This window comes from Oncorhynchus gorbuscha, unplaced genomic scaffold (genome assembly GCF_021184085.1).
Source record: "Oncorhynchus gorbuscha isolate QuinsamMale2020 ecotype Even-year unplaced genomic scaffold, OgorEven_v1.0 Un_scaffold_19:::fragment_4:::debris, whole genome shotgun sequence".
Lineage (NCBI taxonomy): Eukaryota > Metazoa > Chordata > Actinopteri > Salmoniformes > Salmonidae > Oncorhynchus > Oncorhynchus gorbuscha.
In genome coordinates this window covers 23,479-30,402 of record NW_025744957.1, presented here as the reverse complement: position 1 = coordinate 30,402, position 6,924 = coordinate 23,479, and positions in this window count along the sequence as shown.

Genomic DNA, 6,924 nt, shown 5'->3' with positions numbered 1-6,924 from the left:
CTACGCAGCCTTTCTTTCAGAAACCCTGCGTCTTGGGCAGAACAGCTCCCCTGGGCAGAATACGCTCACAATTCGCTTCCTTCGTCTGCTACCGGGTTATCTCCGTTTCAGAGTAGTCTGGGTTACCAGCCTCCTCTGTTCTCATCCCAGCTTGCCGAGTCCAGCGTTCCCTCCGCTCAAGCGTTTGTCCAACGTTGTGAGCGCACCTGGAGGAGGGTGAGGTCTGCACTTTGCCGTTACAGGGCACAGACGGTGAGAGCCGCCAATAAACGCAGGATTAAGAGTCCAAGGTATTGTTGCGGCCAGAGAGTGTGGCTTTCCACTGCAACCTTCCTCTTACGACAGCTTCTCGTAAGTTGACTCCGCGGTTCATTGGTCCGTTCCGTGTCTCCCAGGTCGTCAATCCTGTCGCTGTGCGACTGCTTCTTCCGCGACATCTTCGTCGCGTCCATCCTGTCTTCCATGTCTCCTGTGTTAAGCCCTTTCTTCGCACCCCCGTTCGTCTTCCCTCCCCCTCCCGTCCCTTGTCGAGAGCGCACCTATTTACAAGGTACATAAGATCATGGACATGCGTTCTCGGGACGGGGTCACCAATACCTAGTGGATTGGGAGGGTTACGGTCCTGAGGAGAGGAGTTGGGTTCCGTCTCGGGACGTGCTGGACCGTTCACTCATCGATGATTTCCTCCGTTGCCGCCAGGATTCCTCCTCGAGTGCGCCAGGAGGCGCTCGGTGAGTGGGGGTACTGTCATGTTTGTCATTTATTATCATGTCTTGTCCCTGTGCTCCCCATGCTATTCGTTTCCCTCTGCTGGTCTTATTTGGTTCTTTCCCTCCTTCTATCCCTCTCTCTCCCCCTCCCTCTCTCACTCTCTCGCTCTCTCTTCTCTCTATCGTTCCGTTCCTGCTCCCAGCTGTTCCTATTCCCCTAATCATCATTTAGTCTTCCCACACCTGTTCCCGATCCTTTCCCCTGATTAGAGTCCCTATTTATTCCTTTGTGTTCCGTTCCTGTCCCGTCGGTTCCTTGTTTTGTATTCACCATGCTGTGATTGCGTTTCGCCCTGTCCTGTCGTGTTTTTGCAGTGATTGTGTATCGCCCTGTCCTGTCGTGTTTTTTGCCTTCATCAGATGCTGCGTGTGAGCAGGTGTCTCTATCAACTACGGCCTGCGCCTACCCGAAGCGACCTGCAGTCTGTGGCCGCTTCTCCAGTTATTCCCCTCTACAGACTAGAGGATTTTTGTTATTCCCTGTTTGGACTTAAATAAACTCTGTTTCTGTTAAGTCGCTTTTGGGTCCTCTTTCACCTGCATGACAGTATCAAAGTGTCAGACTTTAACCAGTAGGAAAGGAAACAGTCTTTGTTGATGAATCAGACGATAGATGTATTGCCCATGTTGCAATAAGAACCTGATGTTTGGAAGGGAAAAAGTTCAAAAGTTTGACCACACCTACTCATTCAAGGGTTTTTCTTTGTTTTCACTATTCTACATTGTAGAATAATAGTGAACACCTCAAAACTATGAAATAACACATGGAATCTCAAAAAATATATTTTATATTTGAGATTCTCCCTTTGCCTTGATGACAGCTTTGCACACTCTTGGCATTCTCTCAACAAACTTCATGAGGTAGTGACCTGGAACGCATTTCAATTAAAAAGTGTGCATTGTTAACAGTTCATTTATGGAATTTCTTTCCTTCTTAATGGATTTGAAATCAGTTGTGTTTTGACAAGGTAGGGGTGGTACACAGAAGATAGCTCTATATGGTAAAATACCATATTAGTCCATATTATAGCAAGAACAGCTCAAATAAGCAAAGAGAAAAGACAGTCCATCATTACTTTAAGACATGAGGGTCAGTCAATCTGGAAAATGTCAAGAACTTTTAAAAGTTTTTTCAAGGGCAGTCACAAAAACCATCAAGCGCTATGATGAAACTGGCTCTTATGAGGACTGCCACATGAAAGGAAGACCCAGAGTTACCTCTGCTGCAGAGGATAAGTTCATTAGAGTTACCAGCCTCAGAAATTGCATCCCAAATAAATGCTTCACAGATTTCAAGTAACAAACACATCTCAACATCAACTGTTCAGAGGAGACTGTGTGAATCAGGTCTTCATGGTCAAATTGCTGGAAAAAAATCACTAGTAAAGGACACCAATAATAAGAAGAGACTTGCTTGAGCCAAGAAATATGAGAAATGGACATTAGACTGGTGGAAATTTGTCCTTTGTTCTGCTGAGTCCAAATTTGAGATTTGTTGGTTCTTTGTGAGACGCAGAGAAGGTGAACGGATGATCTCCGCATGTGTAGTTCCCACCGCAAAGCATGGAGGAGGAGGTGTGATGGTGTGGGGGTGCTTTGCTGGTGACGCTGTCGGTGATTCATTTACAATTCAAGGCACACTTAACCAGCATGGCTACCACAGCATTCTGCAGCCATATACCATCCCATCTGGTTTGCGCTTAGTGGGACTATCATTTGTTTTTCAACAGGACAATGACCCAACACACCTCCAGGCTACGTAAGGCTATTTGACCAAGAAGGAGAGTGATGGAGTGCTGCATCAGATGACCTGGTCTCCACAATCATCTGACCTCAAACCATTTAAGATTGTTTGGCTGAGTTGGACCGCTGAGTGAAGGAAAATCAGCCAACAAGTGCTCAGCATATGTGGGACCTACAAGACTGTAGAAAAACTTTCCAGGTGAAGCTGGTTGAGAGAATGCCAAGAGTGTGCAGAGCTGTCATCAATGCAAAGGATGGCTACTTTGAAGAATCTAAAATATATTTTGATTTGTTTAAAACTTTTTTTGGTTACTACATGGTTACTATATGTGTTATTTCATAGTTTGATTTCTTCACTATTATTCTACAATGTAGAACATAATATTTTTTACTAAGAAAAACCTTTTGAATGAGTAGGTGAAAGAAATTAGCATTGGGTCTGTAATATTTCACTTGACTGTTTTTTTTCTGGCTTTCATGACAGGGGCTAGAGAACGCTGCCACAATCATTTGCTTTCCTTCTCTAAAACCAAGGCTTTGTGGTGAATTGTTATTTGCATTTACAGTGCCTTCAGAAAGTATAAGTCAAGGGGTATATATACTTTCTGAAGGCACTGTATATGATGACAGGTTCCTTGAATCCATAGTAGGGAACAAGGTGATTACTTTCCTCCAGTGCATCATCAATTATCCACATCTCCCTACTCAACAAGCAAAGGAAGCAAATCATCCCCATAGTGAGAGTCTGAACTTTAGAAAAACCAAGCAAGTGTGCATCTGAGGACACTAAGAATAGAGACCTCACATGCTAAAATGATTCATCTACAAGTACCCATAAACATTTTTATTGTTATTCCAGGAGCACAACTATTGTCAGGAGAGTCTAAGAATGTACTGTAAACTATTCCAGACACCCCAAAACACCCTTCAAACAGACATGTGGCTCATTTATAAACAACTAAGGCTCTGACCTGGCTGACTTGAAGCACGTCGTCAGCTAAAGGATGGGAGCTTATGAGGTGAGCCATTGGCATGGCTCTGAACTGCATCTGTCTGTCTGTGTTTTCCTCCGAGTGGCAGCAGATCTGACTTATGGAGGGCTGGTTTTCCAGCCTGGAATTCGTTTGTCAACAGAAGGAATGAGACCCAGAAAACCCCACCACAGCCTTTGTTGTGACCAAAGGAAGGATTTGGATGGTACGTCTTTGAAAGAGGGGTCCCCTTACTTTTACAGCATGGCTTGAGAACATCTGGCCACTTCTTGGATTAAATGATTCATCATCTAAAGCGGAATCACTTAGTTTAAGGTGTTTTCTACTTTCTTTGATGCTGTGTCTTCATTCCCACCCCATGTGGACACCAAAGATATTGAAGAGGGAGCGCAGTAATTTTTCATACTTTGTCTATTCTATTTTATTGCGACTTTATGTCAAAGCGTGTATTTTGAGTGAACCGTCCCTTGAAAGTGGAAGCAAGCAGAGAAAGCAATGTTCTGTGATTGTCTGCAGGCTCCAGGCACTTATCTGTGTGTTTGGTAAAATATTTGGACAGACTGAGCCCCCTTGGGACGCGGGTTGGTTTTCTCAGAGGGAGCCCCTCTCCCAGACTCAGCTTGGGTTACAGTGACCAGATTTCAGCAGTGGAGCTGGAGCTGCTCTCACAGAAATATGCCAACCGCTTTGTTTTGATTCACGTCCTGCTAACTTAACCTCCCCCACCCACTACTCCCATCCACAGACTGTAAGGCAGTGCGATATCCCTGGGAAACACCCGTAATAGACTTCTCTCAATGTCATTCAGTGGTATGAGTCAGTAGCTTGAATTCCAGGTGCAACCAAATACCCCTTACACTGACAAAGTACTGGCTAATTTAATGATGTATCATGGTAGAAACGTGGTCATGTATGTAACAGAATGATATTTGTATAGTAGCTAACTAAGTGAAATTGTACACAAATCACTGGCTCGGGCAATATAGTGACTGTCAGATACAGTGCCTTCAGTAAGTATTCATACCCTTTAACTTATTCCACATTTTGCTGTTACAACCTGAATTCAAAATGGATGAAATAGATTTTTTATCCACCCATCCACACAATACCCCATAATGACAAAGTGGGAAAAAAATGTTTATTCATTTTTGCAAATTTATTGAAAATAACATACAGAAATATCAATTGACATATGTGGGTTTTTCTATAAACTAGGGTTTATCTGGTAATTTTTTTATCATGTCATTACATTAAGATATAAGGGGTGATCATGCAGAGGGAGCCCCTCTCCCATACTGTAGCTGTATTCAATAACATTCACAAGTTGATTTAAAACCTACAGCTTTAGTCCAGACTTCTCTCACCAGTCGGCACAGCACGATTCAAACCAGAGCAAATCTGACTCATTTTTCTCCATATCTAGGATTCCTACCGCAAGCTCTGAACCTTTTTTTTCTCACCTGGATCATCGCAGCTAGCTAGCTACTATCTGAGTGGCCACTCCTGGCTAATGTCTCTGTCCCTAAGAAATAACAAATTAGCCTGGAGCTAGCCTTGCTAGGCCCATCTGCTAGCCTGCTAGTCACAGCCCGCTAGCTGTCTAGAGCACATCGGACTATTAGCTTAAGAGACCCATCGGACAAATTCTTTGGCCACTATACCTATTTTAACAATTGGCCTGGTTTACCACACAGAGCCCTGCTGATACGTCTGCCGACATCACAGCACGAGGTGGCCACAACAGACGTTCTTCTGCCGCGACGTCCCTCAAAGGCACTTCTGCTAGCTTGCTAGCCCCAGCCCGCTAGCTGCCTGAAGCCACTCACTGGACTCCTATGATCACTTGGCTACGCATGCCTCTCCCTAACATCAATATGCCTTGTCCATTGCTGTTTTGGTTAGTAATTATTGCCTTATTTCACTCTAGCCTCTAGCCCTGCTCAATACACCTTAGTTCCACCTCCCACACATGCGGTGACATCACCTGGTTTAAATGACATTTACAGAGACAATATCTCTTTCATCGTCACTCTATGCACAGGTTTACCCCCACTGTATTCACATCCTACCATACCTTTCTCTGTACATTATGCCTTGAATCTATTCTACCGTGCCCAGAAATCTGCTCCTTTTACTCTCTCTTCTGAACATACTAGACGGCCAGTTCTTTTAGCCTTTAGCCGTACCCTTATCCTACTCGTCCTCTATTCCTGGTGATGTGGAGGTTAATCCAGACCCTGCAGTGCCTAGCTCCACTCCCAGGCGCTCTCATTTGTTGACCTCTGTAACCGTTAAAGCCATGCATGTTAACATTAGAAGCCTCCTCCCTTAGTTTGTTTTATTCACTGCCCTAGCACACCCCAACCTGGATGTCCTAGCCGTGTCTGAATCCTGGTTTAGGAAGACCACCAAAAACCCTGAAATTTCCATTCCTAACTATAACATTTTTTGCGACAAGATAGAACTGCCAAAGGGGGCAGAGTTGCAATCTACTGCAGGGACAGCCTGCAGAGTTCTATCTTACTCTTCGGGTCTGTGCCCAAACAATTTGAGCACAGAGCACAGGCCGCTTGCTTTAGACCACCTTCTGCCCCCAGCTGTGCCCTGGACACCATATGCAAATTTATTGCCCCCCAAAAATATCTAGTTAACAGAAGAAAGGAAGACAAAATAAGGACAAAAGAAGGACAGAAGAAAAAGGAAAAGAAAGAGGACAACAAAGTGAAACAGTCAGCACTTCTATTGCAACTTCGTATTTCGTCGTCCTAACGTAGTCTACACTGCTATCTGCCCAGCAGCTAGCCAGCTAGCAAACGTCCACCGTCTACCGAATAGCAGCACTGTAGAAACTATTACACTCAACTGAACGACTTGATTAGTGTAGTGTTAGCTAGCTACATAGTTGTCTTTGCTGTCTTCGTATCCAAGATAATTGTGTAGTTTAGAGCGTGTAGTCTTAGAGTGATTATCTTAATTTACCGAGGTTAGCTAGCCAGCTATTTGTCGTCCTTAACGTAGGAGACACTGCTAGCTAGCCAACAGCCAGCCAACGTCTACTGAATAGAACTTCCGCACTCAACAACCCGGTCGCATTCCGCTTCGCTCCACAGGTAGTATCACATTTTTCATTTCATTTCATTACAGCACAACGGTTTGATTTGTTTGATCGTAGCTAGCTACATAGCTAGCTACATAGCCGTCTGTGTATCAAAGATAATTGTGTAGTCTAGAGCGATTTTCTAGGTTAGCTAGCCAGCTATTGTCGTTCTTTTAACGCAACGTAACGTAATCAACACTGCTAGCTAGCCAGCTAGCCCCGAATAGCAGCACTGTAGAAACTACTACACTCAACGGAACGACTTGATTAGTGTAGTGTCAACAACGCAGCCACTGTCAGCTAGCCTACAAAGTCAACAACG